This window comes from Mustela putorius, unplaced genomic scaffold (assembly GCF_011764305.1).
Source record: "Mustela putorius furo isolate JIRA1106 unplaced genomic scaffold, ASM1176430v1.1 tig00000743_pilon_pilon_pilon, whole genome shotgun sequence".
NCBI lineage: Eukaryota > Metazoa > Chordata > Mammalia > Carnivora > Mustelidae > Mustela > Mustela putorius.
Window position 1 is genome coordinate 7,383,858 of NW_025421464.1, and position 25,001 is coordinate 7,408,858.

At 45.6% G+C, this 25,001-nt stretch overlaps 1 protein-coding gene and 2 non-coding genes across 9 annotated transcripts in view; all 3 read left to right on the forward strand.

The window, feature by feature from the left end:
- The first annotated feature begins 442 nt into the window (after positions 1–442).
- LOC123393149 lies at positions 443–585 on the forward strand. The gene has a single exon (XR_006607885.1). It is a non-coding gene; the product is annotated as a small nucleolar RNA SNORA71 (small nucleolar RNA).
- Positions 586–1,905: 1,320 nt separating this feature from the next.
- Positions 1,906–2,039, forward strand: LOC123393148. The gene has a single exon (XR_006607884.1). It is a non-coding gene; the product is annotated as a small nucleolar RNA SNORA71 (small nucleolar RNA).
- Positions 2,040–17,253: 15,214 nt separating this feature from the next.
- RALGAPB (Ral GTPase activating protein non-catalytic subunit beta) overlaps positions 17,254–25,001 on the forward strand; it is an 81,201-nt gene continuing 73,453 nt past the window's right edge. For 6 of the 7 annotated variants that reach the window (XM_045084190.1, XM_013053316.2, XM_013053318.2 and 3 more), the window contains exon 1: positions 17,254–17,389. The gene's annotated coding sequence lies outside the window, so the exon portion shown is untranslated. Of the gene's footprint in view, positions 17,390–17,773; positions 17,884–25,001 lie in introns of those variants that run through there. The other variant, XM_045084191.1, reaches the window with a different exon arrangement.

Below are 25,001 nucleotides of genomic sequence, written 5' to 3' on the forward strand. Positions count from 1 at the left end.
CTTCCTGCCTTATCGCGGTGAGGGGGGGAGGTGATCCTGGAGCGCAGGTTCTGAGAGCCTTCTTCCAAAGCGCTTGGGCAGAAGGAGGCCTAGTGTGGGAAGTGGGGTGGGTTTGGGGTCAGAGAGATCTGGATTCAGGTCCTGATTCAGCTGGTGGCCCACCGCATAATCTTGGCTCAGCTCCTTCCTTGTCCTGAGCTTCAGTTTCTTTTTAGTGGGGAAACCGCCAGAGCTCCGGGAGGACAGGGGGCCTCCTGTGTGTCCTTTGTATTTGAGCCCAGGATGGGTGGCACATAGTAGGAACTCAAGCTGTATGTGTGGGGTGAATGAACACTGTAGGCGTTCTTTCCAGGAGTTGGTCTTCCCGTTGATGATGGGAGACGGAAACTTTACATAAAGGGCTGATGATGCTCGGGGTCGTGGGCTTGGCGGCACAGCTTTCTCCTGCCTGGGAAAATGGCAGGCTGCTAACATGGGCTGCCTGGGTCCTGGTCACTGATAGTGCAGGGAAGGGATTTCCTGAAAGTGTTGCCCTGTGTTTGGAGGGCCCTTTCCTGTCCCTTCCAAACCTGGAGAGTTCTCACACTTCCTCTTTCCTACCACCTTTGAGATGTCTTCTGTCACCTGTGCCAATGTTGTGCTCCTGGATGGTGTAGGCAGAGGATTCAGGGAAGGTTGTCCTGTATTTGGAGTGTGCACATCCTCACCTTCCGGGAGTTTGCCTATGTTCCAGCTTCTCCACAGACACCTTGGGCCTCCAGGGCCCAGGGGAGCAGTCATGGGTGCATTAGTGTTATTGTTGAGGCTTGACTTCTGTCCGTGCTATTGGGAACCAGTCTGTGCATGTTACTTGAGTTTTCTTCAATGTCCAGCAGAGTGACTGCCGGGCAGCCAACACACACCCCCATAAATCTGGCCCTGGCATCCTTCTCAGCCTGGTCAATGATGCATTCATCAGCACTGGCCACCTGTCATAGGCCATGCACTCTCTCCCTCTTTAGAGTAACTTCTACCCTTTTTATGAGGAAATAGTGTGATTGTTGGGGAAATAATCAGCGTATGTTGAATGCTTACTTTACTTTCTGATAGCTACTCTGCTGAGTCCTTTTCTGATGCTTCCCTCGCCCTGCTGGGAGCAGGGATAAGTTGGGTGCCCATTCCTGGATTTTTGTCTGTTGCAGGTGAGCCCACCATGTGCAGAGGCATCATGGGAGTTCTCTCAGGAACATTCTAGACCCCAGTGTCCTTGAGGTAAGATTTCTTGACTTTTCTCTAGAGTGTGGTTTCCTTACATCTGGTACAGTCATGTGTGGGTTCCTAGGGGCTTCGTGTGAGGGTATCGGGGAACTGAGAGGCGAGAAGGTAATGTCCGTGAGTCCCCAGATCTGCTCCTCAGTCCCAGACAACCTAGATCACATCTGGCCCTTGCTAAGTTCTCAGTGGCTGCTGCAGAGGAAGGATCTCCAGAGTCCCACTGGGTAATGAGAGTTCTCTGGGGTATCTGCCTTCCATCCTTGGAATAATGGCAGAAGCATGTTTTAATGGGAAATGGGACCCACACATCAGAGACTCTTGTCCCTGGCTTTGAATCTCCTTGTGCTGCTCTCTCAGTAACCTATTCAGAACCTTATTTTCTTTATTGAAGAAGCACACTTACAATAGAGGTGATTTCCGTGCTGCTTAATACCACAGGATTCCTGTCATTTCCAACCCTTAAGATTTTCCTAGCGTTTTTGCTCAAAGTGACTTCTCTGATTCCACTTGGCAGGGAGGCTCTACGGGGCTTTTGTAAGAATGGCCGCTCCTGAGGTCCTGTGCTCGGCTGGGTGGTTTCCCCAGATTCAGTCTTTTCCAAAGGCCAGTAGCATTTGCTGCTCTTCCTAGGTCTCTCTCTGCCCTTCATGCACCTGCATTCAAAAGCGATCATGGGCTGTCTGTGCTCTGGTCATTGCTAATGCAGGGAGAGGAATTGTTGAAAGCGGCTTCCCGTGTTTGGAGGGTCCATCCCTGTCCCTTCCAAATGCTGATGCCTTCACACACTTCCGCTCCTCTCCAGCTAGTGCTCTCTGGTCTCAGGCATTGAGGGCTGGCTGCTGTGTGAGTCAGTGACGGGATGCAGATTTGGTGGCCCAAATGGATGTGATGGCCCAAATGTGATGTGATGGGAAATAGGAAGGTATGGGGAGGTGGGGCAACATGAGGAGTTTGACCTTGGGGTGAGCACAAGCATCAGAGAGACAGATGTGCGGGATGTAATGACAGTGGAGGGAAGCTGCAGTGGTGGCCTTCAATCCCAGCATGGGGTGGGGGTGCTCCGTGGGAGGAGCTTCTGACCTTTAGCTCTCCAGCCAGCTCTTTGCCAGTTGCTCTATCTGCTCGTGCCCTGAAAACACCCATTTTTAAAGACCGTGTTTATTTTGACTCTTCTCTGTGAGCATTGAGATTCATTTCTGAGCTGTGTTTGGTGTGAAAAAAGCCGGTGTGAAATCAGCTCATGCCTGATTCATTGGGGCATTCTCATCGATAGCAGCTTAAAGATGAGACCACACGGGAACCCAGTCGTCTGTTATGACCACCTGCTGCTCCGTGGCGTCCTCCTCACTCCAAGAGTGCTGCCTTGAATCTGGAGATTGTTGGAGGAAGCCAGAGGGGATGGAAGCACCGGCCCTTTCGGGGTGAGCTGGGTCCCAGCTGCCCTGGGGGGACCTCCTCATGGTGAGTTCATGCCAAGGGGCTAAGTCAGCCTGTGTTTCTGATACAGAAATTCCAGGCAGCTGTTCTTATTGGACTTTCTCCTTTAGATGATGTCGGGGTTGATCGTGGACGCTGGAGGGGCATGGTGAAGAAGGACGGTGCCATATGAAGCATTGCCAGACCTCCTTGCCCGGTTGCCTCAGCACAGCGTGGAACGCCTTTTCCGTCTGTGTAAGCAGGCCCGAGGGAAAGCCCTGGCACTCTGGAAGCTTGAGGTCCAGAGCTAGAGACTTTAGCTGTTTCTGCCGCTCCCCCAGAAGCTGTCACCAAGCGCTGCTGACCAGGAAGAACACCTGGTCATGGGCCATGTTGTCCAGCAGCCTCCACGTCTCCTGGGCCATGTTGTCCAGCAGCCTCCACGTCTCCCCGCCTCCTCCCCCTGTAACTTTTTAGAACCAAGAGTTTCCTGCAAAGTACATCCTTGTCCCCTCACCCACCCAATAAATTTTGAAACTGCCCTGCTGCTTGTTTTTGTTGTTTTTCTTCTCTTTTGAAGCCCATCCCTCCATGTGCCAGCAAGATAGCTATAAAGAAGGTGAGTCATGAACAAACCTTCCATTTTTTACTCACCGAGCTGTTCCGCTTAGTGCACTCCCGGGGCACGCCTAGCACTAGGCGCTGGGATGTAGAATTTGGACTAGGGGTTGAACAATCCCAAGTGCTTCTGGGGGGCTCAGGTTTGGGAGAAAAGGAAAACATTAGGAGTGTTGGCTGAAGGACATCTGGGCCCAGGCTTTGGAAAAGAATACGACAGTGAGGAGGCAGGAGTGCCCTGAGTGCTGGCGCTGGGACTCCCCTGGGGGATTTTGGGAGATGGTTCTGAGCAAGGGCGGGTGACGAGCAACACCTGTTCTTTGGAGAGCTCTGTGGCTGGGGTAGGCAAAGGCCTGGTGTCAGGATGTTTATTGCTGTCGCCACGAGGTAGATTTGGCCTCTGAGAGTCATGTTCAGTGACAGTGGTTTGCCTCGCAAGCCTTCACAGAAATTGAAATCAGGGGCGCCTGGGTGGCTCAGTGGGTTAAGCCGCTGCCTTCGGCTCAGGTCATGATCTCAGAGTCCTGGGATCGAGTCCCGCATCGGGCTCTCTGCTCAGCAGGGAGCCTGCTTCCCTCTCTCTCTCTCTCTGCCTGCCTCTCCATCTACTTGTGATTTCTCTCTGTCAAATAAATAAATAAAATCTTTAAAAAAAAAAAAAGAGAAATTGAAATCACCTTGATTGGGGCAGAGGTCAAAACCAGGTGGTGAGGCCTACCTTTGTGAGTTCAGCACTTTGACAGCTTTTGGTCCACAGGAGGCATTCTTGGGGCTGAAGCGTCTACACTGCCCACCAGCTCCACCAGAGGCCCTTCTTTCTCCCACTCCCCTCTCCCAAACTCCTACCCGAGGACCTGATGTCACCCACTCTCTCTTGAAGGTCCCCCACCTACTCCACTCTCTGGGCCAGTGTCCTCCCACCGTGGCCCTGGTCCCCTCGTGAAAAATGAAAGCGTTTTCCCCAGCTCGGCCCAAGTTCCTTTCCAGTGAAGTTTCACAGCTGGATGTTGCCTTGCTATTGTAGATGTCCTTTCTCTCACACCGACCAGCCCCTCCTTGCCAGGCACCTTCCCGCCAGCTTTGGGTAGCCCCGTGCCCTGCATTCCCTTCCCCTTTCTTCTGTTTATTTTCTCACGTTTTCTTAACTGCCTCCCTGCCCTGCACCTCAGTCCTTTGGCATTTCTGCTGCCGGTGGGTCCATGATCTGCAGGAGGGGGCAGCGACGAAGTGCTGGGGAAGAAAAGAGGAGGTGACATTGCCATGGTTGCTGAGATGGCCAAGGGAGGGGCGTCTTGGGGCTACGGAGGCGTGATCACTGACCGTGGCTTGGCCCAGCATCACCAAAATGTCCTTCCCAGTAAGCTGAACTGGTCAGGTTGTGGAGTGTCAGCCATCGCTACCCTGTTCCTGCAGCCCCTTAGTACAGTGGCGGGCCGGGGAGGTCAGAGAGGTCCTCGTGGCAGCAGCTGGCCCACAGTCCACACTCAGAGCGCAGCTCTCCTCAGTCAACAACTTACTTGCTTTCAAATTGTGACCGATCCTTACCCCAGGCCCAGCCTCTTGGTCTGCCCTCCCCTGCCCCCTGCCCCCCGGCCCCCTCTGAGCCTCGGCCCTAGTAGCATGGACATCCCATTCTCCAGGGAACCTGCGGGGCCCTCCTCACTGCCCACGGTCTGCGTATCCATCCTTACCTCACACACCACGCCCTGGGATCACCAGAGTCCGCAGCCGTGCTACTACGGGAGGCTCCTGAACGTGCTCTCCTTTTCCTGGCCTCCCTGCTTGGCATGCGTCCCCCGTGTCAGAGGCTGGACTTGACGCAGCTTGTGTCACTTCTTTCAGGAAACCCTCCTTGGCTAAACCGCAGCCAGATTGGATTCCCTGCCCTTCCTTCCCTTCATACCCAGTGTCAGTCACGTGCAGTACCATTCCAGATACTGGTCAACGAAAGAAGGCAAAAGAACAAACCCCTGCCTTCGTAGTACTTAACATTTTAGAGGACAGAGACAGACCATAAATAAAGTACTAAAGCGTGTAGCATGCTAGAGATGGGCTAAAGAGAAAAACAGGGAAGGGAGACAAGAAATCTGGGGCAAGAGGGGGAGTGGCGCTTGAAACTGAGCAGACAGGGAAGGCCTCACCTGGCCGGTGTGACTGGAGTCAAGGGAGGGCCTCTCACCTCTGGATGTTCATGGCAGCCTTGCTGCCTCCATTACAGTGTAGATGGGGTGGTAGGAAGCTTTCCCCTGGGGTGCCAGGCCCAGGGAACTGGGGGCACAGGAGGCCGAAGAGGACACTGCCATGCTGCGTCTGGTTATGAATGGCTGTCACATGGTGAGGGTAGTGACCCACTCAAGCTGGTACTGGCTGGTCAGTCTAGGCTGTGCGTGTCTTGAGGGTAGGCTCCGCCTGTGTCAGCCCTGCAGCCCCTCCCCATCCACCACCGCAGCTCAGTGGATAGGAAAGCCCAGCCACCCAAGGTCAGCCCTAACCCATGACTTTGTTCTCGGACCAAGAGCAGGTTTTCCTCTCTGGGAGTTGTGATTGGTCACAGGAACAGAAACTGGAAGAGACAGAGAGATTGAGTCCCTTTAACCACAGGATCTCAATTACAGAGCACTGGGCTCCTGTTGCAGGTGAGGGACCATTTCTAGAACTCTTCTAAGGGGAGGAGGATATTTCAGTTTCCAAACCACATCTGTGTTCTGCAAGGCCCAGGGTCCAGTTTGCCTGAATTTTTGTGAGATGTGGCCAAGTGACCAAAACTCCTGTCTTTCTTTTCTTTTCTTTTTTAATGATTTTATTTATTTGTCAGAGAGAGAGAGAGCACACAAGCAGGGGGAGCAGCAGGCAGAGGGAGAAGCAGGATTCCCACTGAGCAGAGAGCCTGATGCGGGGCTCATTCCCAGGACCCTGGGATCATGACCTGAGCCAAAGGCAGACGTTTAACTGACTGCACCACCCAGGGGCCCCCTGTCTTCCTTCCTTTCTTTTTTTTTTTATCAGAAACCTTACATTTACCACCACCGTGCCATTTGTTACAAGCAGGATTCAAGTGAGCCTCTGCCACTAACAGCCTGACGGGTGCAGTGACTGACACATGCCAGGAGCTCGGTCAGCATTCAAGGGCAAGGAAGGAGGCCAAGAGTGGTCTTGACCATGTGCACCAGGAATAGCTCCTGGAGGCCTCTCTGTCCCCGGGACTATAACTGCCATGTCACCAGGATAACTAACTACACCTGGGAAGCAGCCTAACGAGATCATTTAGAGCCTGTTGAATTCTCAGTGTCCCTGTGAGACGGTGGGGCTGGAGCATGTCCTTTTGCCTCCTTGGACCTCAGTTTCTGGCTCCGTACATTGACCATCAGCACCCACCCCTGCACAGCAAGGACGAAATAAGTTGATGCACGTTCACTGCATAACACAGTGCCCGCCTTCTGCTGTGCTCTTGCTAAACGTCAGTCATTTTTATTGGATGAGCATGTCAAGCTTGTTGATGGTTAACATGGAGAACATATCATGATGACAGACTCATCTGTTAATGTGACACCACAAATACTTCCTTCTTTGCTAATTTGCAGAGACCCCAGTAGGACTGGTATTAATCATCGCCACCACTGATCAAACTTTGATTAAATGCCACACACCGTACTAAGGAAGCCTATAGATGTTATTACCTCATTCAATCTTCACAACAACCCAGTGAGGTAGATTTCATTATCTCCCATTTTATAAATGAGGAAACCAAGGCTCAGAGAAATGAAGGGACGTGTCTTACTTCTGATGATTGGCTCAGCTGGTTTTCTATCGCTTGGCATATTAAGTAGTGAAAAATGTTGCAGGCTGATTTCATAAATAGCATGAGCATATCAGGTTGTCAGATGCTTGTTTGTGCTGGAAAACTAGAAATTAGGGTATGTTACTATTCTGTCCCATCTGCTTCACACTGCCTATTTTCCAGTCTTCTAAAATATTCTCCATCTAAATCAACAGCTTTTAGCATTGAACTTGTGAACCTGACATGTACAGAGACAATAGGCATGTTTCAGCCAACACCAGAATATCAACTGTTGTTGACCTTTACTGTTGTTGCTTTTGCATTAGAGACCTTACATTTGCCATCACTGTGCTGCTACTGTAGAAGAACAGAGAGCCAAAAGAATGAAGGTCTACTCTTCCATTTAAAAAAAATACTGCCAGGCACTATGCTAAGAATAGAGATACAGTGATGAAAAAGAACGTTTCTGCCCTGAGGATCACACACAAGTACCTAAGATAGTAAGTTTTATTAATCCACATCCCACATTTCTATGAACTGTCACTGTATGCTCAGTCTTGCTGTAAGCTGGGCGTGCAACTCTGACAAAAGCAGAGGAGGGGGGCTCATTGAGCTTATAGTCTAGAATAGCAATATCCCACAGAAATACAATGAAACCCACAAGGGTAATTTAAAGTTTCCCTAGTAGTCACTTAAATAAAAAGAGGATAAAATGCAGTTTAATACTGTATTTTATTTAACCCAACATATCAGAAAATATTGTCATTTCAGTATATAACTAATATAAGAACTTACTAATTAAATATTTTACATGTTTTCCCAAACTAAGTCTTTGAAATTGGGTATGTATTTTATGCTTATACATCTAAACCCACATCTGGGTTTCGATTAAGCACCTTTAGAATGTTCAGTTGCCACATACGGCTGGTGGCTACATTATTAGACAGCAAAGATCCAGGTGATGAGAAGTTCAAGGCTAATTCCACCTAAGAAGAGTGTCCTGAGGATGTCTTCTCTACAGAAAGGTTGCTGCATTCTGCAGAGTCTCAAAGAAGCTTCTCTTGCCTAGGTCCCCCATTCTCTGGTACCCCACCTGGAGATTCTACATCCTGGAAGAGAAGGGCTGGGTATACATTCACTGTGCCTGATGGAATCCTCACATTATGTTCAGAGCCTTCTGGAAACAGGACACCAACTTCTGTAGTGCTTATCTGGTGCAAGCGCCACCTCCTGGAATTAAGCTTAGTGTGTCCAGAGTTTGTACATTCGGTCAGCCACTACTTGTTTATTGAGCACCTACTAAGTGGCAGCCTCTGGGGTAAGCAATGGGAACACACACTGGTGAATACAGGCCATTGTAAACTCACAGTCCTGTCATGATAAATGAGTAACCAACAAATGAAGAAATGTAATAAATGCTCTGAAGGACAAATGAAAGTTGCCATGGGACTAAATGGGGACACTGGAGATCTATCGTGGGGGGGAAGGGGTCAGAGAAGGTCCCTGAGCAAGTAGAATTACCTGGGCAGTGGAGGAGTGGTGCACGGGCGCAAGCAGCTTGGGGGACCTAGGGGGAGCTGGAAGAGGGCCAATGTGGACGGCATGCAGCACGGAGAACTGGGGCAGCATCCTGGAGTGAGTGTGACAGCACTGGCTTTGTTGTGCCACACATACCTAGTTCAAGCCAGCTGCATAGCTTGGGTGACAAGTTTCACCCTCTCTGGGCCTTGGTTACCTCCCTTAAAGGAATGCGGTAAAGACATATGAGAACATTGATATAGCAGATGCCCTGATTCATTGTGAAATTATTGACCTCCTTTATCATTTATTAAAGATTCTTCTGCACCATATCAAGATGGCCAAATTTTGTGTTTGTTTCCTTGTCTTGGGGACATTGGGGTTGAAGGCTCCAGAGCATTTTTTTTTTTTAAGATTTTATTTATTTATTTGACAGACAGAGATCACAAGTAGACAGAGAGGCAGGCAGAGAGAGAGGAGGAAGCAGGCTCCCTGCTGAGCAGAGAGCCCGATGCGGGGCTCGATCCCAGGACCCTGAGATCATGACCCGAGCCGAAGGCAGTGGCCTAACCCACTGAGCCACCCAGGCGCCCCTCCAGAGCAGTTTTTAGAGAAGTAGAGACAGACCTTTCCCCTTATTGTTTCCCTTACTTTATTTTTACTAGAAGATTTGAACAACACACGCAACAGACTTGAGTTTTAAAAAGAAATCTTTTCTTTTGGAATAGTTTTAGATTTGCAGAAAAGTTAAAAACCTAGAAGACGAAGACTTCCTATACACCCTTCACCCAGCTTCCCCTAACAAGCACATGGCTGTCATGTAGCCACAGTATAGTTGTCACCATTAAGAAATTAATATTGGCACATGACCATCACCTGAACTCTAGACTTAGTTTGGATCTCACCAGCTTCCCCTGTATTGTCCATTCTCTGTGCAAGGACCCGATCTGGAACACCATGTTACATTTCATCAGTGTGTATCCTTATCTCCTCCAATCTGCAACAGATTCTCAAGTCTTTCCTTGTTTTTCTGGAGCTTGACAGTTTTGGGAATGTCAGTATTTTGTAGAATGTCCCTTATTTGCCTTTCTTTGCTGGTTTCTCATGACTAGAATGGGGTTATGGGTTTGGGGAAAGAATTGTCACAGAGGTGACGTTCCTCTTGTCACATATCAGGAGCACATGATATCAACATGACTTATCCCTAGTGATATTAGCCTTGATTACTTGGCTAAAGGGAGGCTGCCAAACTTCACTGTAAAGTTCCTGTTTCTTCTTTTCCAAAGATTCTGGTCTTCGGAATATAGGCATGATTTTTTTTTTTAAAGATTTTTATTATTTATTTGACAGAGAGAGATCACAAGTAGGCAGAGAGGCAGGCAGAGAGAGAGAGAGAGGGAGAAGCAGGCTCCCTGCTGAGCAGAGAGCCCGATGCGGGACTCGATCCCAGGACCCTGGGATCATGACCTGAGCCGAAGGCAGTGGCCCAACCCACTGAGCCACCCAGGCGCCCCAGGCATGATTTTAATACATATTTTAGAAAACACGTTTAAAAATCTTTGCCCAACAGTGAGAGAGCATATATTTTCTCAGACACATTTGGAACATTTCTAAATATTGACCACAATGTATGTTGCAAAGCAAATCTCACATACCAATGCATCAGTATGAAATAGACTACAATATGTGACTACAACAGAAAGGCATAAAACCAGAACAAACTTTAGAGAATATTCAGACTTGAATTAAATGAAAATACTATATATCAAAACTTGTTGAATGCAGCTAAAGCCTACACAAGGAGTTTATAACCTCGAATCCTTTTGTTGAGATTTCCCACTAGTAAAGGAATGTGTGACCCATCACACAGGAGACTTACCTGTATTGACACCTGTAGACAGGAATTCAGAGGGTTCAGAACTCCCTACTGTTCTGGTCTTTGACACTCCATAACCATGAGGGAATCAGAAGGCCAGCTTTATTTCCTGGTAGCTTTATTGGGGAGGTCATTAAGGGTCAAGATGGGATTCCTTGAACTCCCTTGGAATGGGCTCATCAAGGGCCACTCCTCACCAGAGAAGGATGTGCTAGGAAAACCTATCCATTTCCTTCCATTTTCTGTGGCATTGGCTCAGCCAAGCATCCCCAGCATCTCTGTTTCTCAACAGTAAACTCCGATGTGAATGGCTCCCATGAATTGTCCAATGCATGACTTGTATGTGGCTGTCCTGCCCACTGGGTGAGGATGTGCCCTGGGATAAACCCAGCATATGTCCCTCACTGTATGCAAAAAAACCCAGATTGAGTGTGAAGTCAGCAAGTCCACATACAGAGAGAGAGAGAGAGGCAGAGATGCAGAACAGGAAGTCTGTTGGCATTCCAGGCCCTGGTTATGTGTTGTGTTGGCCCAGTTTGACCCCTGTCTTCCCCTTCATTTGATTCTCTAAGTTTTCCAAAAGTTATTTCTTTTGGAAGCATAAGTTAGGTTTTGTCACCAGTGCATCCTGGCAAAAAGCCCATTTCTTCCTTAACTTGCTTCCAAATGGCCAGTTATTACGGTATTCCATGGACGCTTTGCATTGGGTGCTGTGGTCAATTTGCTTATCCAGGCTGACTTTTCCCTGTATGACCCTGGGCTGCCTAGCTAGATTCCGGCAAACAGGCAGCATGTCAAGTTCTCAGAATAAACATGTTGCGATGGCCCTTGCTCATGGCATTTAGACAACAGTCCATTCTCAGTGGCTTGCCCTTATTTAGTCACACAATTTATCTTCTGATCTTAAAAGAGCAGGCACACTCGCTCCAAGCAGGAAAGGAGTATATGTATGAATTGGACCTTTTGATGGGAGGGGATGATCTGGGCACAAACAGCTACTCCAGTGAGGCCCAGGTTGGCAAGCAAGACTGCCTGGAAGATGGTGTTCTCAAGAGTGGAGGAAGTGAGCTCAGGGAAACTCGAGGGGGCTACTGGGGGAAGAGGACACTAGCCAACGCAGCCCTAGTATGTGCAAGGCCTTGAGCAAATGTTTTTTGCGTGGCTCTTTTCTATATAAGCAATTTGCTTAAAAATATATCACAAAATTCATGGGCCCATGTGGAGTATAGTGGTTCATTAGTGGTGATTTAGAATAATGGCTAGGGAGGAGGTCCTGGGGCTGTATTTATCATCCTATCAGGGCACAGGAAGGTTCTTGGTAGTATCCAGACACGATCTCTTCCAGTTCAAGTCTAAGAATCATCCCTTCATTTTTTTACTATAAAATTTGCCATTATTGCCTAATTTCATATTTCCCACTGCAGGAAGTATGCTATTTGGAACCTGTTAGTACTGAAGCAATATAACCTAACTTTGTAGCCTTCTAATACATTTATTTAATGCTTGTATATTATTACTCATGATGCTGCATCATCCATGAGCGGGGGTGTCAATACACTGGTTTCCAAGGACTCAGAGATTTTTCCTGGGACTCATTGATGGGAACTACAAATACTAATCTCACCCAGAATATGCAAAAAAGAATATGCATGATAATTTATTTTCTGGTCATGTTAAATTTACCTTTTGGAAAATTGTTTCATAAACATGGACAACACATCTTCCCATCATGTCTTGAACTCTTCAGGCAGTAACCACTGTGTTCCTAAAATGTGATTGCTTTCAATGCTGACCACACTCACCTTCCACATACCACCACCAGCAGGGAGTACAGGAAAGGGGTCTGCAAAAAGAGCAGTCCCATTCATACAAGATACGTCCACCCTTAAGCCACTTCTGTATGGCTTAAGATGATGGGAGCACCACGCCATCAAGTCCATTAGAGGTAAGAAAGTACATCAATGGGAAGAGCATGAGTATTGCAGAGCAACATTTCAAGTTGTTGGAGGAGATAGGCATAGCAACTCCTGCCAAAGGGGGTGAGGTGACATCCCTGGGGGCCAGCTGAGGAAGGGACTGCAGAGCACACAGAGTAGAAGACCTCTGCTGCTCCCCTCCCCCATCGCCCTGGCTGCAATAGGTCAGAGCAATCTGAACATGGCCTGAACACAGAGGTGCAAACCAACACTTGGGGCCACATCATGCAACTCAAGCCCAAGCATCTGCAGTGGGCTGTTGGTAGCTCAGAGTCCTAAATTCAATGCTCAGAGTCCTGGTTTCAATGTGAGAGAGAGTCACCCAAATCATCATGCCAACACCATTTTGGGAGCCCAATCTCACACAAACTGGTGAAAGAAATTCTGCTAGCAAGAGTGAGTTCCTCACCAGGCTATCCTCCTGGAACCAGAACTGGCCATGAGACTTGAATGATTCCATATATATTAGTCCTGGAGCTCTTCAAGGCATCGGTCAACCTCACACATAAGTGTTGGGGGTGGGGGGTGGTAAGACAGAAGGCTGAAGAGGTCTTCAAAGAGTGGAAATAAAGACTGAGACTCACAGGTGATGGACTTGGTCTGGGAGTGCATCACCCTGCCTGGAAGGCAGTTCTGGCTCTGGCCAGTCTCAACCGCTGGAGTGAAGCTTAGAAAACTTCAGGATGGAAATTTCTAGCTTACAAGACCCATGTGGGGCCTTTTCTGAATTGGGGCACCCTTCCAAGGTGGCATTGTTGGCCTTGGAGGGGCGCTTGGAAAAGTCTGAGGAATACTGATCCGATATGCAGCACTCCTTGAGGCACGGGGTCTGGGACAGGGGATTTCTTACCTAGATCTAATGATGGTACTGCCAATAGCCACTGGATATTATTCACTAAGACTTAACAGTAGAGCAAGAAAGTGGGTTAGATGCTGAGCCAATGAATTTTCCATCCACTACCGATCCCCCACCACATCTATCCATCCATCCAATGAATGTTTATTGAGTACCTACTGTGCCGGTATTGTTTTAAGTTCAAGAGAAATAGAAGTGGGTCTTCCCAACCATTATCTACTCCAAACTAGTTCTGTGTACTTTGAAAAAGAAGAAAAAATTGGCTACAGATGACATACCTCTCATACATCTGTTAACAGCTTTTCTTAGTTATGGCTCTTGAAAGTGTTTTAATTACTATGAGTGCATACAATTTACCCCAAAACTTAGTGGTTTTAAACACTGACAATATTTATTTTGCTCATGAATCTGCTCTCTGGTCTGAGCTCAACAGGATTACCTTGTCTCTGTTCTGCTCGGTGTCACATATGGCATAAAAGCTGGGGACTGGAATGATCTGAAGTCTTCCTCATTCATGTATCTGGCAATTTAATGTTGCCAGCTGAGACATTAGCTCAGGCTGTCAGCAGGAATACCTCCACATGGTTTCTTCATGTGGCCTGGGCTTCCTACCAGCGTGGTGACTGGGTTCCAAGGGTGAGATTGCAAAAGGGGGTAAACTAAGTGGAAGCTGTATCCTCTTTATGACCTAGTTCCCTAAGTCACATAGTATTCCTTCCACCACATTGGCTAGAACAGTCACAACCGGACTCAAGCAGAGGGAACATGGATCCTATTTCTCAGTGTGAAGAGTGTTGGTTACATTCTAAGAACTGTGGGATGGCTTTTGTATATCTTTCTTTCTTTCTACCCATCAACCTACCTATCTAGCCAACTTTGGAGAAAAAAGGTAATATAACTCCATTTTTCCTTTTCTGAATGCAACACCTTTTATTTTTTTAAAAGATTTTATTTATTTGTCAGAGAGAGTGAGCACAGGCAGACAGAGTGGAGGCAGAGGCAGAGGGAGAAGCAGGCTCCCTGCTGAGCAAGGAGCCCAATGTGGGACTTGATCCCAGGACGCTGCTTAACCAACTGAGCCACCCAGGCGTCCCTGCAATGCCTTTTAATACACAGTAAATAAGTATACAATACAAAGTGATTTTTTTGACATAACAGTTTCAGAAGAAGATACTCCCAATTTGTTCTACTCTTCTAGTTAGAAATTATGATGTGGAACAGGTTTGAATGGGGCCTGTGTCTGGAGAAACCAAAAGGTTTCCCTCTGTGTAGTGTTTCATGTTTCCTCAATCTGTTGCAGTCTGAAACACTTTACATCCACTTGAAACACATGTTTCAAAGTGTTATGTTTTATCCCCCCCAACCCCCCCACCCCGTCAGCAAGTGCGTGTGTGCGCGCGCACGCGCGCACATGTTATAACTTTATTCTTATGTTGGTTTAAGTGAAGCCCTCAAAAATTAAAAAAAAAAAGGGAAAAGAAAAATGTGCAGAAATGTATTACCTTTAAAAATGACTCTTGGAGGGGCCCTGGGTGGCTCAGTTGGTTAAGCACCTGCCTTTGGCTCAGGTCATGATCTCAGGGTCCTGGGATCAAGTCCAGCATTGGGCTCCCTGCCCTGCGGGGACTCTACTTCTCCCTCTCCCTCTGCCTCTCTCCCCTACTCATATCGTCTCTCACGCTCTCTCTCTCAAATAAATAAATGAAAAGAATGACTCTTGTGGCACATGATTGGCTCAGTCATTAGAGCATCTGACTCTTGATCTCAGGGTTGTGAGTTCAAAGCTCTACATTGGGTGTGGAGCCTACTTAAATAAAAAAGAAAGAATGACTCTCTTGCATCTTTTCTCCACCAACCCCCACCAAATATTGAATCTTATCTTCTGAACAGTACAATAGTTCTTTCACTTTGCATTTTATGTAAGAGCCATACTACTGACTTAAAATAATTTGTTTATATAATTTTTATCTTCATTACTCCATTGATATATTTTTCTGTTAAAATATTTCGGTATCTTGCGTTGGAATTGAACATTTTTTTGGTTTTCCCATTAAAACTAATAGAAACATATATTCCTCATTTAACAGCTTTTGCTTAGGGTCAGAATTTTCAGAAATGAATTAAAGTCACCAGGGAGAACTAGATGTATTTTCAACCTCTCTCTAAGAGTTTTCAGACAGCTTCCTAGTCCTGTATCTCTCAATTTTCCAATTCCTACCATCTGTTGCTCTTTCAATCTATTACCCTCATTACAGCCCCTTACCTATCTGATATATTACAGGTATTCAATATTTAGTATGTTAGAAATGAGTATGGTTGAAAGTAACATATATAACTCAACAAGCTCCCATCTAAATATGATTTTCCCTGTCTCACAAAACAAGAAGGTAGTCCAGGGTTTGTGCAGCTGCTTGAGTATGTCCTAAAAAACCATGCTTCTTTTGTCTTTCTGTTCCACCTCCCTTAAACATAGTCCTCCTCATGGTCTCCAGATGACTGCAGAACCTCCAGGTGTTGTGCCTGAATTCCATGAATGAAGTAGGGAAAAGGTGAAGATCACAAATGTCTCCAAAGACTTCCTTTTTCTTCTGGAAGGGAAGATCTCCCTTCGGACTTCTATCTACACCCTATTGGCCAGAACTTTGTTGTGTTGCCACTCCTAGCTGCAAGGGAGGTTGGAAATGGTATGCTTTGCTTTCCAGTCTCTGTAGTTCTGAAAGGCAAGGGATAGGTGGTTGGAATAGCTCTTGAGTGAGCCTCTGGCAGTGTTCGTCACACTGTGTTTAATTGAAATGCATTGCTTTGATCCACAAAGTGTCCTGGATATAGCCCCACTCCTGTCCTGGAACATTCTTACTCCTTATTCCTCTTTCCTCTAACAACTTTCTTGGGGTGAGGTTGGAGAGGTGGCAAGGTCTTGGGGAAACACTCATATCTTTATGAGAGTATCAGTTCCCGTGGTCTGTTCTAATTGAAGGTAAGGAGGAGTCAGCATTTTCTCTGCTCTCTTCAGCCTCAGACAACCATGCCTTCAGCCTACTCAACGCCCTGATCCTGTATCTCTAAATAGCAAGGACAGTCTCAAGGCTGTGGCTTCCCACCTCTTCTCTCTCAGCCCGAGTTTCCCCCTTTACAGTCCCAAGGCACTTGAGTTGTACTATTTAAGGGTATTTATTATCTTCTTCGTTGAGGCTGAAACCAAATTATTGAGAGAGGTAATGTTTACAAAATCTACGGCGCATCATAGGTGCTCAAACCGGTATCTCCTGCTATTATTATTACTACTTATGTCTTCTCGCCTATGTCAGACTCAGCTCCTTAACCAGAGGCTCTGATGTCTGATTCATCTTTGTAGTCCGCTCTGGGCCTGGAATTGAGTATTTCTTAGAGTTAACGCTATGCCCAGGTAATAAGGGGGCAGCGGGAGAAGGGAAACATTTCAAAGAAAAGGTGCTGTAACGGTGGGAGTGAGAAACTCCTAGAACCTGGGTGGGAGTCACAATCTTGCACAGAAGTCCTTTACTCCTACCGCACCGAAAACCAGCGAAGCCTGGACGAATTCACAGGGACGCAGGTGGAGCACCTCCCCCACCCCCCAGGCGGTATTGAGATGAAGTAGATGACTCCGTCACTTCACTCCTCCCACTCCAATAGATCCGGAAAGGAAGGAGGGACTATGCCCCGCGCGGCGATCTGGGATAGCTGCGCACGCGCAGCTTCCGGCGCCGTGTCTCGGGAATTATTTGACGCCGCGGCTTCGGACCCCCGCAGAAGTCTCTGATCAGGCGCGGCGCGCACGCGCAGTGGTTCACTCGGTTCGGGGAGTTATTTGACGCTACCGCCCCTGGCAGTCGGAAGTTGCCAGAGCGGAGCCCAGCCGGCTGGCCCGACCGGCCTTCGTCGTCCCCCGGCGCCCTCGGAGAGTCGCTGACGGGTGGACGGACCGACCGCCCGAGAATAGCCGGCCTGGGCAGCAAAAGCGCCGGCACTATGGCGCGGGTAGCGTGAGGCGGAAGGCCGAGCGCGGCCGGCGGCGGCGGCGGCGGCGGCGGCGGCGGCGCCCGCCCCAGCGATGCGGGCCCCGCCCGTCGCCTCAGGTAACCGGAGGGCCCTCCCCGTCGCGGCCGGACCCTCCCCTCTCCTCCCCTCCGGGCGGTCCCGAAACGACCAAATCCCTGCCTTCGGAACCACGACTCTGCTTTTCTCGGGGGACCCGCGGGGTCCGGCAGAGCCCGGACCTGACTCGGGGTGGGGGTGCTGGGAGTCGGCGGCTTGTATCGGGTCTGTTCGGACTCGGTCTAGCCCTTGGGACCTCCCTGGGCCGGGCGATGCGCTCTCCTGGCAACCTGGGGGAGGGGGCGGGTCGGGAGCGAAGCTGGACAACTCCGGCGAGGAATTTGGTCCAGCAGAAGGGTTGCTTGAGTTGCTGCCGCCCTGTGGGGATGATGCTACCCATTGCACAATGACAGCCGGGTGAGGAAGAGTTAATAACGAGGATAAACAGCTAACCCTTGTTAAGCGCTCACTAGACGCCAGGCATTGTGCCAGGCCATTACGTTCACCACATCTAACTTCACAACAAGCTTGTAAGGTAGGATGGTTATCCCCATTTTACTGACGATGCAACTGAGGCTCTGAATGGTTTGGTGACTTATTTGCCCAAGGTCACATAACTGGTAATTTGGTCGCAGGCAGCCTGACTCCAGATTGAAGTTCTTAACAATTAGGTCAGTGGCTCTCCCAACTTTGCTGCACGTTGAAGTCACCTGGGGCCACTTTCAAAGATTCCCAAACCTTAGGCAGCACACCCAGACTGATTAAATCGGAATGTTTGGGGGGAAGGAAAGGGGAGCCAAACCAGTATTTTTTTTAAGGAGACCCATGTGATTCCAGTGTGTAGCAAACTTTGGGAACTGCTGGGGTGGGGAGTCCTGTATCTCAGACGACGTTTCAGTGTGCCTCCAGTTTAAATGTGTAGGAGAATCACCTGGGAGTTTGTTAAAAATGCAAGTCGCACTTGCAAAGATAGTATCTTTAGGCCCAGTGACGACTCTACTTTGTGAAAACCACTTGGATGAAAAGTAACTTTGTCTACAGGATTTCTGAGTTGCTGTACCTTTACAGTGTATACATCTCATGTAAAACTGTTAGTTTGCAGTTTTCCTGGATGTACAGTACTCATGGGTCTAATGTCTTTAACTTCTGGGTCATCTTTGCATATGCCGTTCTTCTGCCTAGGCTATCCTCCATGCTTTGTCCCCACTCCCCTCAAATGCACACACTTCTGCTCTCTCTTACACATGTGCACAGAGCTTTTTCTTCCAGTCTCTGGCTGCCTAACTCCCCACATGCCCTTCAGGATGCCTGTGTCTGTGACACTAAACCACCCTGGGTCGTTCTTATATGCTGTTTAGCATCATCATAATGGAATTTATTAATTCTTTTTCTGTGTTGCATTTCTGTCTCTTCTGGATTATGAGCAACTTGAACTATATTATCTCTTCCTTCCAGTGTTTTGATACAGATTTACACCGGTTTTAGAGATTGGCATGTTTGAGTCTATTCTATGACATAGACTTCACGCTGCAGACAGATTCTTCTCTATTCCCATTTTTGCAAAAGGTGTTTGGTAGTTCTTAGCCTATAGAGTTTTGTTCTTTTTGATTGGAAACATTCTAGTTAGGGTCATTAATTTATCCATCAAGCAGTTGGACAAACACATTGAGTTCTTACACTGGCATGGCACTATGTAGGATGATATGTAATTAGCATTGGTCAATTTTTTAAAAAAAATCTGATTTTATCATAATCAGATATGATCAGTTCTGCAGTGGAGACCTTTAATTGTCCTTAGGCCTTTGCATATGTTGTCCAAAATAGTGTGTAGTTGTCATTTACTAACTGTTGTTATTACCTCATTGGTACTCGGTAAATGCTAGTAGATGGAATTGGCTGTCGATAGTAGTTCATCCTGTTCACTAGGAGAGATGATATAGGTAGTACTTAATGAAGATGAAAACCTTGATGTCAGAGGATTTGACAAACTTAGTATATATTTATTTTAGAATGCCTGAATTGCTATTGCCTAGCATATTTACTGATTTTAAAGAAAGGCAGACTAGTAATTCAGATTGTGTTTGTTCTTGGCTAGTCTTCGAACCACTTAAAGTTTATAAAAGGGAATGAGTGAATATGTGTGTGAAGGTCATTATGAAGAGGTTTTTGGACAGTAAAGATTTTTTTATAGCACTTAAATATGGTGAAGCATGGGTGCCTGGGTGGTTCAGTGGATTAAACCTCTGCCTTCAGCTCAGGTCATGATCTCAGGGTGCTGGGATGGAGCCCTGCATCGGGCTCTCAGCTCAGCAGGAGCCTGTTTTCTCCTCTCTCTCTGCCTGCCTCTCTGCCTACTTGTGATCTCTCTGTCAAATAAGTAAAGAAAATCTTAAGAACATATGATGAGGTATGTGGACCAAAAAATATGTACTTTTTTATAAAGACTTTCTTTAGGCGTGCCTGGGTGGCTCAGTGGGTTAAAGCCTCTGCCTTCAGCTCAGGTCATGATCCCAGGGTCCTGGGATCGAGCCCCGAATCCAGCTCTCTGCTCAGCAGGGAGCCTGCTTCCTCCTCTCTCTCTGCCTGCCTCTCTGCCTACTTGTGATCTCTGTCTTTCAAATAAATAAATAAAATCTTAAAAAAAAAAACACGACTTTCTTTGCTGGATAAGGGTTGTTATAGAAAGATTCTCTTGGTTCCATTTTGGACTGTTATGTCAATTTTTAGGCTAAAGCTACTAGAGAAACTGATGGGACAATTCTTGTTAAATTCAGATACTCAAGAAACTTGCCCTTGTTTCTTTCTGATCAGATATGAACAGAGTATCCAGTTCTGGCCTCAGCGCATGGAAGAAACTCAATCTTTAAGCCTGAGGTTTTACTCTGTAATTGATATCCAGAGTAAAGGTGAAATATTTCACGTGTTCATTAAAGACCAAAAGTGGCTGCAATCAAGATAGCCTGAGACTTGGAAATGGATTCTGTTTAATTTGAGATACTCACCAGTGTTAGCAGATGTGTTTTCTGACTTGTGTAAAAACCTTTTTAGGATAGAATACATGATTTCTTTTGGTACAAGATGATTAAAGTTTTAGAATTAAAGTACATGGAGTTTAATTCTAACTTTTTAGACATGAAGATAGTAGGTAGTTTGCCCAAGATTACATGGTTAGGTTCTAGTACATTGGGCTAGAAAGCAGGTTCCTTCCTCTGCATGCAGAATTTCCTTTCACCTCCGTACCCCACATGAGAGGATGTCTTGTTTGTTATTGTGTGTGTGTGTGTGTGTGTGTGTTTTGGGGTTGGGGAAATGACAGAGTAGGCTATGTTTGAGATATTCAATTAGATGTATAGTGAATGCTTTTTGTGTGACATGTACTTTATATCCTGAGAATACCAGAATAAATAAGACACAGGCTCTGTCCTCAAGGAGTCTATAGTCTAGTTAGAGTTGTAATAAAAATAAAAGTATAGTATCTTAGGCAGCTCTGCTGGGTAGAATTTTCTGTAGTGATGGAGTTATTCTTTCTCTGCACTGTCCAGTATGGTAGCCCCTAGCCACATGTGAGTACTGAGCACTGGAAATGTGACTAATATAAATGAGGAACTGAATTTATAATTTAAATGTAAGTAGTTACATGTGGAAATGGCTACTATATTGGACAGAGCAGGTCTGAGACATAAAGGATGAAAAGTGTGGGGTGCTGGTTGGGGGCAGGCAGGGTGTTCATAGTATTCATGCCTTTTTTTTTTTAAACAGACTAGCAAAAACTACCTATTTACCCTTTTAGGGAGGAATACAGGCACAACCTGTATTTCTTTGTTGTGATTCAGGTGTCTGATAGGATCCCCAGCAGAATCTGGTATATAGGTGAACACATTCCTTTCTGATGAAACTTGATTGATAATTTGCCTTGTAGAGTCAGTGGGACTACAACAGAAATGTAAACTATAACCCTTCTGTCTTTATTTGTCATAAAGTTATATGGGTGACCTTGAAAGCAATTTGTGCTTGAAAATCCAGCATGGTTCATTTATTTACTCACTATTCTGGCACCCTGTACCGTGTTTTTCCTAAGAGAAACAAGGCATGCCTGATAGTGTGTACTTTGCCTTTGTACGTCTTAAAGTATGTTGACTTATGTCACTTTATTTGATCCTTCCCGCGAGTTCCTTTAGGTACTGCAGGTGTTTTCCCTGTTTTGTAGTTGAGGAAACTATGACAAAGAAATGCCAGGTGACTTTTCCAAGGTCATAATGGGGAGATATGGAGTCAGAACAAAAGGGAAGAACATTGGACTTTGGAGCAAAAGATGGAGTTTCTTGTCCCAGCTTTACTGTCACTTAATATGGCTCTGAGCAAGTTACAGCCTTTTTTGTTTCCTCACCTCCTGTCTAGTACGTCTGTTTTCCTGAACTTTCTAAGCTTGTTATTAGAATAAAATGAAATACCATGTGGGAGTTCTTTCAAAATGATCAGTTTTTACAAAGGCACATTGTTATCAAGCAAGATCTCTAGTAGTTTTTCTCTTGTTTAATGCTGACTTCAAAACTCATCATGTTAGTTAATCATGTTAAATTCTACAGTACTGTGGTGTCATGGATTTTCTCTTGACTTCCTCCCTGTGAAAGCTTCCCTTGGACAGCCATCATGTCCTGTTTATATCTGCGTACCTATCCTAGGACAATACCTGACACATAACAGGTTTAATAAATGTTTCATGAAATAACTGATGTCTGGATTTACTTTATGAAGTCTTAAAAAATTGTTCTCTGTAATTAGACTTGAAGTTTCTTGGGATTAGGGATCTTATTTATTCACTGTTATTCTTCCCTGTGCATGGTGTATAGAAAGCATGCAATAAATACTGGTTGAGTCGGTTGATGTAATTAATGTCAGACTGTGGTCTCAGTGCATCTGCCACTACCACTGTATTGATCATTTTGGTCATCCGTCAGTTAGACCAAACATTCATGTTGCTTTGAGGTAGAACCTACAAATCTTAAGCTGTTACCAGCACACAATCACCTGATAGTAGAAACCTCCAGGGAGATTACCTAGAAAATGGATACATGTAGAGTTAGGAAGAAGTTAAGTGAACTGCAGGGGTGCGTTGTCATCATCTTCTCCTTCCTCCTGTTCTATTTACTTTTGGAGACTTCTCTTCTAGTAGCTCTGGGTGATAGCTGACCGAGCCTATCTGGGGAGGAGACCCAGGATCCTTAACTTAGCAGTCAGAGTCCTTAATTATCTAACTTCAGTTTTGTCTTCATTTCTCACTGCAGGGCCCAGTCCTCCCTGCCTCGTCCCCATCCTTCCCTCCCTCCCCCTCAGTATATTAGCTACACTAGCGTTTACTTTTCTATCGTCCCTCAGCCTGTCTTGGATACTTACACCAAATTCTAGTTCCTACTGTATCATTTCTATGATAAAGTTAATATTCTCTCATTCTCTGCCCCCAATTTTTTTTTTTAAGCTTTTATTTATTTATTTGACAGAGATCACAAGTAGGCAGAGAGAGAGGAGGAAGCAGGTTCCCCGCTGAGCATAGAGCCCAATGCGGGCCTTGATCCCAGGACCCTGAGATCATGACTTGAGCCGAAGGCAGAGGCTTAACCCACTGAGCCACCCAGGCGCTCACTGCCCGAGTTTTTATTAAATTAATTATAAATCTCCAATCCTAGCATTTGTACTCTTTAAAAATTGGTCACAGTTTATCTTTGAAATCTTATCCCTTCTACATACAACTTTCTTTCTTGCCACTCTAGGTTTTTAGTTTAGGTTTTTTAGGTGCTTTTTTTTGCTGATTGAAGCAAATACCCTTCTTCATATATTTTCCTTTTCTTCCCTCCTCTTTTTACTCTCACCCTTATTCACTTAATTTTCTTATCTCTGTTAAAATTGTGACCTTCCTTCAATACCCTATTCATTCTTCCCTGATCTTGTCCTGTTGTTTTCCAGCTCAACCCTTCTTTCAATCAAAAGTAATCAGTCCTCTGAACTTCTTCAGTGTCTTGCCTATAGCTTACCACAATAGGTTTAGTTAATATTCATCATCTCCAGTAGATACAATAAAAAGAAAAAAAATATTTTCCTTGTAATGAGAACTCTTAGGATCTGCTCTCTTAACAGCCTTCCTGTATGTCATTCAACAGTGTTAACTATAGTCATCACATTGTACATTATATTCTTAGTGCTTATTTATCTTGTAACTGGAAGTTTGTACATTTTGACCACCTTCCTCCAATTTCCCCTCCCCAAAGCGCCCATCACTGGTAACCACAAATCTGATCCCTTTTTCTATGATTTTGGTGGGGTACTTTTGTTTATTTTTAAGATGCCACTTTTAAGTGAGATCATATAGTATGTGTCTTTCTCTGTCTAGCTTTACCTAGCATAATGCCTTCAGGGTCCATCCATGTTGTTGCAAATGGTAGAATTTTCTTGTTTCTTTATGGCTAAATAATGTTATGTTACACACCCGCCCCCCCACAACTTCTTTATCCGTTTATCCATCAGTGGGCACTTTGGTTGTTTCCATGTATTAACATTGCTGTGAACATGGGGGTGCGGGTATCTTTTTTGAATTAGCATTTTCATTTCCTTTGGATATATTCCTAGAAGTACAATTGCCGGATCATATGTTAGTCCTTTTTTAGTTTTTTAAGGATATTTCGTTCTTTTTTCTGCAGTGGCTTGTAGCAGTTTACAGTCCCACCAACAGTGTACAAGGGTCTCCTTTTCTCCACATCCATGCCAGCATTTATTATGTTTTTTTGATGATGGCCATTTTAACATTTTAACATGACGTAAATATCCCATTTTGGTTTCAATTTGCATTTCCCTAATGACTAATGATGTTGAGTACCTTTTTGAGTAACTGCTGTCCATTCATATATAGTCTTTGGAAAAATGTCTGTTCAGATCCTTTGCCCATTTTTAATTGGATTGGGTTATTTATTTAATTTAATTGGGTTATTTTGCCCTTGAGTTGTATGAGTTCTTTGTGTGTTTTGGATATTAACTCCTTATCACATACGTGGTTTGCAAGTATTTTTCCCCACTCAATACGTTGTCTTTTCGCTTTGTTGATGGTTTCTTTTGCTGTGCAGAAGCTTCTCAGTTTCATGTGGTTCCACTTCTTTTTAATTTTGTTACTTGTGCTTTAGATATGATTTCCAAAAAAATCCATTACCAAAACCCATGTCAAGGAGCTTTTTTCCTATATTTTCTTCTAGGAGTTTCATGTCTTACAATTAAGTCTTTAATCCATTTTGAGTTAATTTTGGTAAATGATGTAAGGTAGGGGTTGTTTAGGTTTTTTTTTTTTTTTTTTTTACATCTGAATATCCAACTTTGCCAGCACCATTTATTGAAGAGACTTTCTTTTCTCATATATTTGACATTTTGAAATAAGGACTACAGAAGTGTATATGTAGTTCTTGAAATAAGGACTACAGAATTGTATATGTAGTTTCTGACAGCAGTGTATGGTATCAGCAGCCCAGATACCACCAGTGACATAGCCTTTGGTGATGTGATTTTCCTGAAACGGTCAACAGTTTTTTTAAAACAATTCTTGGTATGGTAAGGTTCTAAACATAAAAGGGTCCAGTCTTTTCGCAGTTTACACGATTAATTGCACTACTGGAA